Source organism: Pristis pectinata, chromosome 20 (genome assembly GCF_009764475.1).
Source record: "Pristis pectinata isolate sPriPec2 chromosome 20, sPriPec2.1.pri, whole genome shotgun sequence".
NCBI classification, from domain to species: domain Eukaryota; kingdom Metazoa; phylum Chordata; class Chondrichthyes; order Rhinopristiformes; family Pristidae; genus Pristis; species Pristis pectinata.
Window position 1 is genome coordinate 19,920,437 of NC_067424.1, and position 13,969 is coordinate 19,934,405.

Here is a 13,969-nt window from a genome sequence, read left to right on the forward strand (position 1 = left end):
GTAAATGACACACACTGCTGACACGGTGCACTAGAGTTGGAGGGAGTGAATCTTTAGGGAGGTGAATGGGATGCTTGCCATACAGATTATTTTGTTCAGATGGTGTTGAAGTATTTAAGAGCTGTTGGAGCTCCACCATTTCTTCATAATCTGAATTTTACCTTGTAGATGATAGAAAGATTTTGGGTAATCAAGAGGTGAGTCAATCACCACCTGATACACAGGCCATGACAAATTGTAATGATAGCTGGACCAGTTACATAAATGGTCTGTTTCTGTTCAATGGTGACTGGCGACCTCTTTCCACCTCCCCTCTCCCAGATGCTGGAGGTACGAGACGGGAGGATCAGAATGATAATGCTGTTGAATGGCAAATGTAGGAGATGGTAATTTTCTTGCACTTGTATTGTTGAGAGGTCATTTTCTATTATTCATCCCATCCTGAATGTTGTATTGGGTTTTCTGCAGACAAACATGGGCTGCTTTATTGTCAACAAAGTTGTGAATAGAAATAAATGTTCCCACTTCTGACCTAATCGTGGAGATCATTGATGAAGCAAGATACTGCCTTGAGGAGCTCCTGCAGCAATATCCTGTGACTGAGATAACTGGCCTTCAACATCCAGCCAGAGCTGAGTCTTTCCGTTTAAACCTATTAACCAGGGCTCCATGTTGTCACATTTTTCAAATGCTTGCTTGATGGCAAGGGCAGTCCCTCCCCCCTTACCTCTGGAATTCAGATCTTGTTCATATTTGGGTTGAGGCTCTTATGGAAGTTTGGATTCAGCAAAACCTACTCAGAGTCAGAGTTAGGGAGACCAAGGAAGGTGAGAAACAAAAGAGGTAGAGATGGATTTAGGCAAGCCAATCAGTAGCAGAGATGAAGAGGCTAAAGTTTACAAGAAAACCATCATCAATGAGAACAGAAGCAGAAGTGAGGCAGTTACTGTTTGTAAGCATATTAAACATTTTCCCTACCATGTATACCAGGTCAGGTGCCATGTACAATAATTTCTAAATCACCAAGTAATGATAGGCTTGATGAATTAACTGGCTATGGACTGAACACAATAGGTTTTAAATGATAGCAGATTTGCTAGATTTCTTTCAGGTCTGGTGTTGATGAGTTACACCCTTAAGTGGATTGGCCTGCTCTCAACTCGTAGCCTGTGGCCCCTCCCTGCCTAGTTGCAGAAGAATGTGGAGGACCCAATGGCTGTCATAGTCAGAGACACTTTAAAAACTATCCAAACAGATTTAAATAATTTTAAAAGTGAAAATGACCAAATTAAAACATAAATTAATAGGTGATTAAAACACAAATAATTAAAAACATGAAATTAAAGTGAAATAGAAGCAATAAGCAAATGAACTGATGTTGCCATTTGTATGGCAGCTGAGTAGTGGATGCAAAGACTAACCCCTCTTACCTTCACTTCAGCTGGGCTCAAATGTGAGTTCACCGATGAGAGCAGACAGTCAGATGTACTGACATCTGAGCTGCATCACATTTGAGATATACGGAGAGAACAATGAGAGAGGGAGGCCATCATCATGTATAATTGGAGATCAAAGTTAGAAAGGAGAATCCACAGCTGAGATATTGGTCATTTTTTTTTGATCATCACAGAATCAACAGCAGGGTAGGTGATTGGTATATTCACACTACAAGATTACACTGATACAAAGTGTGTAGGAGGTGTTTATTTTTTGGTAGACATTGGCCAGATGGTCCACAAAACGTATGTGATTCCCACTTAATGTCATTGGTAAGAGGCACTATTTCCTTAATGATCTGCGTGTCAGAGATTTTAGGGATTTATCTTTGCAAATAGGTTGAAGAGGAAGTGATTTGGAGAAGAGCATTGATGAATCTGGTGTCATGGTGGTTGATTTTAATAGGGCCACGAGCAGCATTCATATTCTTTACAACTTAAAGTTTTCACCAATTTCTACAAAAAATGGCATAGTGCAGTGAAACTTGAGTGTCAAGCCTTGAATTATTTCATAAAGGAGAGTGAAAGTTTGCCCTCTAGGGATTCTGATTGCATTTCACTCCAAGTCCAGTTCAGGCTGTGTTCCTAATTCAGGTTATCTTTACTCCATAATAGCAACATTAAAACTATTTTGCACTGATGCTACAGTTATAATGGAAATTCATCTTGGAGTTAACTCAGCCCTGGAAGGTTGTATGGAATTTCACCTGCTTGAGTCAAAAGACAATGTAGTAAAAAAGAGAATAGACAGCTGCTGAGCTTATCATGTAAAATCTTACAGCGAACTTAGAAGCTGTATAACTTTCATAAAATGCACTACTGCCCCATTTGCAACTCATTTTGTTTGTTCTTGTAATTGTCAATAGAGTCTAAAAAGTTCATGGAATTGCAGACAAGTTAATTTGTAAATGTAGTATTTCACACATTTTAAATATTACATTTTAGAACAAAAGTTGTAGAACCATGTCCTATTTTATGCTGTAAATAATTGTAAAATAAACTGAACACTAGCATTTGTTACATGTATTGAGTATGGAAAGTTGTGTAATTTATGCCAGAAATCCTAGCCAGCAATACTGTCTCAATCTTGAAATGCAAAAAAAAGCCAGCAGACGTTGGAAATCCAAAGGAAAAAATATGTTGGAGATAACAGGTTGGGCAGCGTCAGTGAAGAATCATTGATCTGAAACGTTCTATGCACATTTACTATCTGATATGCTGAGTGCCTGCAGTATTTTGTAGTTTTACTTCTGCAGCTTTCTTGTCTATCTTCCAACTTTAGCTCATATCTGCCATTCCCAACTTAGTTGTGTACAGAATGAAATCGGTTGCACAATATACAGGTTTAAAAACAAAGCATTTCCAACTGCATATTTCTCGTGTTGAATATGAAAAATTTCTCAAGGTTACTTTCAGAAAAATTTCTGTTCCTAATACTGTACCAGTTTTCTGGATTAAACAAAACTCGTTCAAGAACTGTCAATTTTCTTCTTATTTCTATTGCGTATCAAATTAATCACTTCTATTTTGCATGGAAGTATTTCTTTAAGTAAAGAGTTTGAACTCTGGAGGAACAATATATAACTTCTTGTACTCTAATGAGACTTTTATGGATTCATTGATGGCTAGACATTGGAAAAAATGTAAACAATGAGTTGATCATGGAGGGCATTTAATTAACCAGATTGTTGTGATATCTTGAAAAAATATATCTTAAAGGACCATACCACAAATCATTCTTCTGAAACTTATTAAATGAGTTAAAATTGCTTGGATAATAAACCAAATTCAATTTTCTGTCCAAGTTCTGATAAATTTGAAAGTCAGAAAAGTAATAAATAAACCACCAAAATAGAAATATTGTTTTCCAATGAAATTTGATTATTCTCTTTATAATTCAGAATTTTGTCACAATACTAGGTGGGGGAGAGCAATATAAGGAAGATTCCAATCTTTCATATACTCCCGTAATTTTTATCTTTTTCATTTTTGTTCTCATTATTACTACTTTGGTTTTGATAGATACCAAATTGTTTCAAACTTGATTTGTTTTAGATTGTGTGCTTGAGATGGAGTGCAATTAGTGATTATTGTGCCTGTTTTTTATCTTGGTTTATTGCGATTTAGATTGAGATACTGCCAAAGTTGCTTCAAGGTAGAAACATGATCTGGAGCAAGAGCAATGCAGGTAGTGTAAGAAGTAGAAACTGAGCGTAGTTTTGTGTGGTTCATAGTAAAACTAGAGAAACAGTTCTGATATGTGATTGGTTGCAGAAGATCACAATTTAAACATCAAAAGGACTTTAATCCTCTGATCTCAAATCCATGACTGTACTTGCATAACAGATCTTATCATAAACCTGAACCAAAGAGCTGAATTCCAAAGCTTGAAGTGAAAGTGACTACCCCTGACGTCGAGGCAGATTTTTGCAAAACTGAAGTCAATAGTTATTGAATCAAAAATGTTCCAATGTTTGGAGTCAAACCCTGTAGAAATAACGAATACTATTGTTGTTGGAGTTGAATCATTCCAACCCCAGGACAATACTGCAGCATTTTCTCAGTGCCACGTTCAAGGCCCAATCATCATCATCTTCAATGACTTTCATGGGATCAAAAGTAGGGATGTTCACTGATCTTTGCATAATGTTCAATTTCATTCAACTAAACTCTGCAAATGAAAGGGTCGATTATCCCTGCATGCAGCAAGAGCTGGCCAACGTCGGGCATGACCACTTCCAACAACAGAGTTGTTGCCAGTTGAATGCAGCACATGATAAAACACACCAGACAATGATGTTCCTAATAACTATACTTTATTAATAGCGATTAGTTCAAACAACTGAGATTCACTACTTAGTTTCAAATAATTACTTAACTCTTTAGTTTCACAACTTTAGTTTACTTCCACAACTTCCAAAGATCCACTACTTGTATTCAGATATTACTCACTCTTGATGAACCTGGCTGGGGTTAGATCTTCGCGTGTTCTTCTCGGAGTCTCTGACTCAGGGTTGTTTTTTTCATTGACCGGTCTCTGATCATCAGGCACCTTTTTATGCATTGCTTTATATACCTTACAGACATTGCTTAGTTTATTGCCAATTATACGGTTATAACTCCAGTCCTTATCCATACAAGTATGTGTTTATCTAACTCCATCAAATTCCTGTTGGCTCAATTCAACAATTACCTCAGCCCATCGGTTCCTTAATTATCGGTGTCTGTGTTTTTGCAATTTATCAGACTGTCCCTATCACAAGCTGTCAGTTCTGTAAACACCCCTATTTGCTTGTTCTGTTTTCTGAATGGTTCATAGTTGGAAATCTCAGAGTGGAATGTAAAGCTATCTCAGCTATGTTCTTGCGTTGACCAGGTGTTGATTACATGACTTTCCTTCCCTTCACTGTGGTGCTTTGATCTTGATTCCCAGCATATCTCTCTCTCTCTCTATATATATATATATATATATATATCTCTCTATATATCTCTCTCTCTCTATATATCTCTCTCTCTCTATATATCTCTCTCTCTCTATATATCTCTCTCTCTATATATCTCTCTCTCTCTATATATCTCTCTCTCTCTCTATATATCTCTCTCTCTCTCTATATCTCTCTCTCTATATCTCTCTCTCTCTATATCTCTCTCTCTCTATATCTCTCTCTCTATATATCTCTCTCTCTCTATATATCTCTCTCTCTCTATATATCTCTCTCTCTCTATATATCTCTCTCTCTCTATATATCTCTCTCTCTCTATATATCTCTCTCTCTCTATATATCTCTCTCTCTCTATATATCTCTCTCTCTCTATATATCTCTCTCTCTCTATATATCTCTCTCTCTCTCTATATCTCTCTCTCTATATATATCTCTCTCTCTATATCTATCTCTCTCTATATCTCTCTCTCTCTCTCTATATCTCTCTCTCTCTCTATATCTCTCTCTCTATATATCTCTCTCTCTCTCTATATCTCTCTCTCTCTCTATATCTCTCTCTCTCTCTATATCTCTCTCTCTCTCTATATCTCTCTCTCTCTCTATATCTCTCTCTCTCTCTATATCTCTCTCTCTCTCTATATCTCTCTCTCTCTCTCTATATCTCTCTCTCTCTCTATATCTCTCTCTCTCTCTATATCTCTCTCTCTCTCTATATCTCTCTCTCTCTCTCTCTATATATCTCTCTCTCTCTCTCTCTATATATCTCTCTCTCTCTCTCTCTATATCTCTCTCTCTCTCTCTCTATATCTCTCTCTCTCTCTCTCTATATCTCTCTCTCTCTCTCTCTATATCTCTCTCTCTCTCTCTGGCCAGCAGAGTATCCTCCCAGAGCCTGATGGGATGCCTGCTATCTCTCTCTGGCTTCCGCAAGGCACAAGTTGGAAGTGTGTTAGAATAATTTCCACTTGCCTGGATGTGCATCTCCAACAACTCTCAAGAAGCTTGACATCATCCAGGACAATGCAACTTGCTTGATGGGCACCCTACCTGCCACCCTAAACAGTCATTCCCTCTACTGGTGCACAGTAACTGCAGTGTGTGCCATGTACAAAATACACTGCAACTACTCACCTAAGCCACACCTACAGCACCTCGTAGACTCAAGAGAAGGATGTGGGCAACAGGCACGTGGGAAAACCACCAGCCATAGGTTTCCATTGAGCGCACTACTGAGCAGCATTGTGCAGGTACCTTCATTGGAAGAAAGTAGTACCCACCAACTTCTCAAGGACAGCCAGGGATGGACATTAAATGTAGGCCTTCTCAGCTATGCCCAGATGCCAGAGAATAAATAAAAGTACAGAAATGATTAAGGTAGAAGCTAGAATATCGTGTAAACTTTTACAGATTTATTTTAACATTTTGAAATATTTGAGGCATTAGAGTGCATTCATAAAATAAATATTTTAGAAGCAAATTTTACTCAGTAAACTTATAGCCTGGTACAGTTTTTAAAGTGTTTAAGTCTGATAACAATGTAAAACTTTCTCAACATCTTTTATATTGGGAATTGTTCAACGTTGCTTAAATTCACATTAGTATAATTGATTTACCTTGATTCTATTAGATGGCTGCGAGCAGCAGTGTCTGGTGTAGTGCTGAATTATTGGCTGTAATTGGTTAGCTGTATAAATCACAGTTACTGTAATTTGCAGAGTGATGATGGCAAAAAACAGTAGTTTTGCTGTAATTGCTGCTACAAAATCTAGCCAATTAAACATTTTTTTTGTTGTTTTGTTTCTAAATTGTTGATTATGCTTGAGAATTCATTGGTTCTTCATGTTGGTGTGAAAAGGGAATGGAACTATATTTAGCAATTTGACAATATAGTTTACATCAGTGGTCTTTCAAGGGTAGATAAGTGATCACTGTTTTCCTTGTCACATGAAACTTGTTATGAATATGTAATACATAGTTATTGTGTTTATAATATTTCAAACCTTGAAAGCTAGAGAGAACCTGGAACAGATATTTGTGATTTCCCTGCAGTGAAATACAGTACAGTAGTAATAGCAGCATGGATTTTCAGGCATGGAAGGAACCTTCCTACTGAGATTCTGTGAGCTCTGAGACATAGTTTCCCTGTTCCTGATACGAGTTGCTGTCTGGTGCCTTCTCTGTGCTTTCACCAACAGTGATGTCATCAAGCTGGCTGAGCAGCCAATCAGATGAAGACATAGAGATTCAGCATGGTAGCAGTCCCTACAGCCTATCGATTAGACACAACCCACTTACACTAATTCTGCATTAATTTCAGTTTTATTCTCCCTACATTCTTTTCAACTGCCCCCCACCACCAGATTCTATCACTGACTGACATACTAAGGGCAGTTTGCAGTGCCCAATTAGTGTACCAACCCACATGTCTTTGAGATGTGGGAGAAAATAGGAGTATCCAAAGATTACCTATGTAGTCACAGGAAGAACATGCAAACTTCACACAGACAGTGCCCAAGGTCAGGCTTGAGAATGGATCTCTGACACTGTGAGGCAGCAGTTTTATTTGCTGCACCTTTGTCCAAAAAATTCAGACACTGTGAACCAGGAAGCTGAAAGCATTGAGAGCAATATAAAAACTGAAGCATGCACTTGGATTAAGATAGAGTTTAAACTATGTTTTTGTTTTTTCTATTGTTTGTTTGATTTGATAGGCCATTTAAAAGCTTGGTTACACATCATACAAGATTGATTTTATTTTCAATAATTTTTTTTTACAGAAGACAAGTGCAAAACTTGGATTCTACTTCATATTAATGATAATGTCCTAATCACATCAATGAACACAAAACAGTGCAATTTGTGGGGGGAGTTGGGACAGGAAGGATGGGATTAAGCATGAATTTTTTGAGGAGGGGATTGGTATTGGTGATTATGAAAAGGAGGTGCATAATACTTGGAATGGAGCCATTTACAATGTCAGCTAATGTTAGCCAGAGGATACATTTAGTTTTAAGCTCAGTGGGATGGGGTTGAGGAAGTAGATTTCGTGGACAAATTAATCTCCAAGAGGCTGTGAGGGAAGTAGGAGAAGAGCTAGAAAACAAAAATATTGGTTCATGATTGCAAAGGTGGGATGCTGCACTAAGATTTGACTTGATGGTCAAAAACAACATAATATTGCTTTCCCCATCACCAAATTTGCTGACCCAAAACAATAATCTTTGCTTTTGGACTAGTGAATGTAGTGAGTCATGCCACTGAAGAATATTTAATTATCATATGTCAAAGAGGATACATTTAATAACTGCTGAAAACAGGTGTAATGATTCTGATGAAAAGTTAAATCTAATTGCATTGTAGGCATTTGGGAGCATTTCATTCTGGTGATTACAACCAGCCAACACTAACCAGGAGGCCCTTAAATGTTCAGAAGGAATCGGAATTGATAGCCATAGAGGTCAGTGCTAGCAGTTGAATTCAAGGCCCAAGGTATTATGCTGCAAGAGTATAAATTATCTTGCAGAAGTGGTTAAAAAAAAGGTGCATCACAAATTTACTTCATTTTCACTTGCTGTACAAGATAGTTCAGAGGCCGCAAGAAATGAGAACAGGCTGATAGAGACATGCCTGCGCATCTTTCCCCAGGCGGGATACAATACTAGCCATTATTGGGATAGCTGCTTTTCCTTCGGAATGTAATGGTAACCTTGTACCTAATCCTCTTTACATTGTATCTTCCTCATGATCTTTAAATTATTTTGATTTATGTGCTGCAAATTATATAAGAATGCACTTTCTATTTGCCAATATCTTCAACACAGAGTGAAATGCATCTTTTTGTGTGGAGTGTTCTGGGGGCAGCCTGCAATCATCAATATGCTTCCGGCGCCAACATAGCATGCTCACAACTTCCTAACCTGTATGTCTTTGAAATGTGGGAGGAAACCTGAGCACCCGGAGGAAACCCACACAGTCACGGGGAGAACTGGAATTTGGAACTGGACGTGACTGGAATTGAACCTGCGTCGCTGGTGCTGTAATAGCCCATGTAACATCTTCATTTCAACAACTCCAGAACTGTAACCTGGAGTGAGAGAGCAACAAGAGGAAAGTAATGAGGAAACACAGTTTTACAGCTTTATTTGCATTGTGTGTATTGAGTACATATGGCCTGCAGTCAGGGCACAGGGCAAGGAAAAAGTTGTTATCTTTTTGGAGAATGCAGTTTCCATATAGTAAGACCAGCCACAGTGAGAGCCTGCTCTGCTGTCATTCAAGGTCAGCTTAATGCCATATAAACACAAGACAAGTATCTTCATGGCTATGGATTGCAGTGTTTTAGGCTCCATATGGAGTGCCATGGCCATCCAATAGTATTTTCTTTAGCTCATTTGTCTAGTTGCTGAGCTTGTAGCTCTGTTGGAATGGCACACCTCCATGGAGCGTTAACCTACTATCAGGCATACATTATTTATTTTTCTATCCTTGCCACTCCACGAGTGCCTTATGGTGCTGCCTGCCAGCTAATCAGTCTAGATCATTGCCACCCCTGTTCAGATCGTCCTGTCCATAGTCAGTTTTCTAGATCTGGAGCTTTTTGAGGCTGCTTTCCAGACATCCATGTGGGATGGTGCTGTCTGTAGTCTATCCTTCTAGACCTCAAGCTCCTTGAGGCTGCCATCTGAATTCACTTTTGAACATCAGATGTGTCACCAGCCATGCTACAATCACAAGGAACACCAAGATGTGCACTGATGAACATCTGTTATCTGTTAACTTGAGTGTTCTTGGATGCTTACCTGCACTAGTACACCAGCAGCAATAATCAAAAAGCTTAAAATCAAGCAGAGTCAAGCCATGAACCATCACGGCTTGGATATTTATACCTCAGGAAAAATCCTGGAATTTTCTACCAAATATAATTGCAGAACTACCATCAGTGCAAGGACTGTAGTGAATCAAGAAGGCCCATGGTAGCGTAGTGGTTAGCGCGACGCTATTACAGCGCCAGCGATCAGGGTTCGATTCCCATCGCTGTCTGTAAGGAGTTTGTACGTTCTCCCATGTCTGCGTGGGTTACCTCCGGGAGCTCCGGTTTCCTCCCACATTCCAAAGACGTACGGGTAGGTTAATTTGGGTTTAAAAAATGGGCGGCGTGGACTCGTTGGGCTGGAAGGGCCTGTTACCATGCTGTAAATAAAAGTAAAAAATTAAAAAAAATTTAAATCTCTTGGCAATTAGTGATGGCCAATTAATTAGACCAACATTGTTTTCATTCCAAGGACAAGATCAGAAATCTTGCACAGCTTTGAGTATTTGGCAACAATTCTTCATTGGGTAAAAACAAGATGAAATCTTTCTTGAGCAGGATCTTGGGAGAAAAGTAACCATAATAGGTGTAGAAGTCAGGGGAAATGGCCTGCAGCTTGCTCGCTAATGTGGACTGGTGTTTGTGAATGTTACAGGGAGATGGCTGATTTTTTGTTATATAAGATGGAAGATGGCTGAAATCTTATGGGATTGACAAGTTAGTGAGTGTTGGAGAAAGCTGAATTCTTGTACATTGTGAGGCAGTGAAATAAGTGCCAACACTTGCATGGTAAGATCAAGTGAGGTAAGGGGTGCTGAAATACTGCTTGGGTTGAGGGCTAAATACTTGTTCGGCATAGAACAACAAAAGGTGAGTGTGATTGTAATGGAATTGTCAATGGATTAATGAGTGACGGACAAGACAGGGTGGTGATGATGAGGTAGGATCTCGTATGGAGATGTGCTGAATAAATCTGTTCCTTCCTCAGTGGGGGTGAGTGGGGGTGCAAGGAGAAATTAGGATAAATGACTGCACTGAGAGCTGATACTGCTTAATGGAAGTATTGGTATTGGTTTATTATTGTCACCTGTACCGAGGTACAGTGAAAAGCTTGTCTTGCAAACTGATCATACTGGTCAATTCATTACACAGTACAGTTACATTGAGTTAGTACAAAGTGCATTGATGTAGTACAGGTAAAAACAGTAACAGTACAGAGTAAAGTGTCACAGCTACAGAGAAAGTGCAGTGCAATAAGGTGCAAGGTCACAACAAGGTAGACTGTGAGGTCATAGTCCATCTCATTGTATAAGGGAACCGTTCAATAGTCTTATCACAGTGGGGTAGAAGCTGTCCTTAAGTCTGGTGGTACGTGCCCTCAGGCACCTGTATCTTCTACCCGATGGAAGAGGAGAGAAGAGAGGATGTCCCGGGTGGGTGGGGTCTTTGATTATGCTGGCTGCTACATCAAGACAACGAGAGGTAAAGACAGAGTCCAAGGAGGGAAGGCTGGTGTCCGTAATGCACTGGGCTGTGTCCACAACTCTCTGCAGCTTCTTACGGTCTTGGGCAGAGGAGTTGCCCGTACCAAGCCGTGATACATCCAGATAGGATGCTTTCAATGTTGCATCGGTAAAAGTTGGTGAGAGTCAAAGGGGACAAACCAAATTTCTTTAGCCTCCTTAGGAAGTAGAGGCGCTGGTGAGCTTTCTTGGCTGTGGCATCTACGTGATTTGACCAGGACAGGCTGTTGGTGATGTTCACACCCAGGAACTTGAAGCTCTCAAACCTCTCAACCTCAGAACCATTGATGTAGACAACCGCATGTACACCGCCCCCTTTCCTGAAGTCAATGACCAGCTCTTTCGTTTTGTTGACATTGAGGGAAAGGTTGTTGTCATGACACCATTCCACTAAGCTCTCTATCTCCTTCCTGTACTCCGACTCATTGCTGTTGGAGATACGGCCTACAATGGTGGTATCATCTGCAAACTTGTAGATGGAGTTAGAGCAGAATGAGTGTATAGGGAGTAGGGTGGAGGGCTGAGGATGCAGCCTTGTGGGGCACCAGTGTTGAGAATAATCATGCCGGAGGTATTGCTGCTTATCCTCACTGATTGCAGTCTGTTTGTTAGAAAGTCAAGGATCCAGTTACAGAGGGAGTTGTTGAGTCCTAGGTTGCGGAGTTTGGTGACAAGTTTGCTTGGAATTATTGTATTGAAGGCAGAGCTGTAGTCGTTAAACAATAGTCTAACGTATGTGTCTTTACTGTCCAGATGCTCCAGAGCTGATTGTAGGGCCAGGGAGATAGCATCTGCTGTAGACCTGTTTCGCTGATAGACGAATTGCAGTGTGTCCAGGTTGTCTGGTAGGCTAGAGTTGATGCGTGTCATGACCAACCTCTCAAAGCACTTCATGATGGTGGATGTCAGAGCCACTGGTCAGCAGTCATTGAGGCATGTTACCTTGCTTTTCTTCGGTACCGGGATGATAGTGGTCTTCTTAAAACAGGTGGGAACCTGAGGTTGAAGCAGGGAGAGGTTTAATATGTCTGCAAATACTTCTGCCAGCTGGTCAGCACAAGATCTGAGCACGCGGCCCAGGACACCATCTGGGCCAGGTGCTTTCCTCGTATTCACTCTCCGGAAGACTGATCTTATGTCCTCCACTGTGATCACAGGTTCAGCTGCGTTGGTGGCTGTCAGGGTGGATGGTGACAATCCACTTCCCTTTTGTTCAAAACGTGCATAGAATTCGTTAAGTTCATCAGGAAGGGATGCACTGTTGTTAGCTATGCAGCCCGACTTCATCTTGTAGCCTGTTATGGCATATAAGCCCTGCCATAACTGATGGCTGGTCAGGGACTCTATTTTGAGTTGGTATTGCCTCTTGGCATCCCTGATAGCTTTCCAAAGGTCATACCTCGATTTCTTGTACAGATCAGGATCACCAGATTTGTGTGCATTCCTCTCTTGGGCAGTTTGGGCAGATTCTCATTGGTATTATTTTATACCTGACATGATGACCATGCACAAGGCATCTTGCACAGTCTCTAAATTGTAACATATTCCATCTGCAGACTCTGCACGATGCATTCATTGCTGGTTGACATACTGACTGAATACTGCATATGCATGTTAGCTAGTTTCAACCCATATCTGTTTGTTTTATGTAGCAATGTCTCATTAAAATGAATTATACTCGGCTGCTTAAACAATGGGAACTCCAGCATCCCGTTATCAATCGTCATCCATGCATCTTGTTTGAAGGTATCTCAGTTTGTACAATAATCATATACTTATCTCAGGTGCAACAGGGAATTGATTAATCTCTCAAATGTTTTAGGAATATCAATTTGGAGTTTAGCTGTGGTAACTAAAAAGAGAGGAATGCCAATCAAAAGGATTTCCTCTGAATTCAAGTTCAGACTAGACAATGATGGAGGATTTGAATCTTTTGTTTTTCTCTGATATAATATAATAAAATCAAAAATCAATATTTTAGGTTACCCTAAATAAATCACTGTTTTTCCACAGAGGCCATAAGATGATTTATGTCTACTTACTTGATTGTATGAGGTAGCCAGTGTTTGTACTTAGTAACTGAAAAAAATCCTTGCCCGCTAGATTTGTGCATTCCTCTGTGTTAAGGTTTTAAGACTGAATGCCAAAATAAGCCACAAAAGAACAGCTGATTCAAGTCAGATTGCAATGCTTTCCAAATTATATGTTACCAAGGCAAGAAATTTCATTGTTCAATTAAAAATGCTTGTACCATTTATTTTGCAACAGAATTGAACTGTTAAAATGACTTGGGGGGGGGGGGGGTGGAACAAAGGCTCCTTCGTATAGGTACAAATATTACTCAGTTATTTCCACCTTCAAAAGGAAAACACTGAAGAAACTAGAAATCTGAAATAAAATGAAAATGCCAGAAATAGTCGGCAGGTCAGAAAATATCTAAGTAGAGGGAGAAACAGAATTACCATTTTTGGTCGATAACCTTTGGTCAGATGGTTGTAATGTTCTAATATTTTCTGTTCTAGCATGTTCTAGCATTTTCTGTTTTTATTTCAGATTTATAGAATCTGCAGGGATTTTGCTTTTTTTTCATTGCAGGGTTAACTGCTGGACAAACTGTGGGTTGAGCTGCGCTCTCCCCCACCACCCCCCCCCCCCCCCACCACAAATGCTGCTCAATTTGCTGAATTCCTCCAGCAG

The 13,969-nt window shown here is 39.8% G+C and overlaps 1 protein-coding gene across 6 annotated transcripts in view; it reads left to right on the top strand.

The window, feature by feature from the left end:
• The window catches only part of LOC127580978 (TBC1 domain family member 22B-like), a 260,989-nt gene that overhangs the window by 147,430 nt on the left and 99,590 nt on the right, over positions 1-13,969 (top strand). The gene's annotated exons all lie outside the window — the stretch shown is intronic.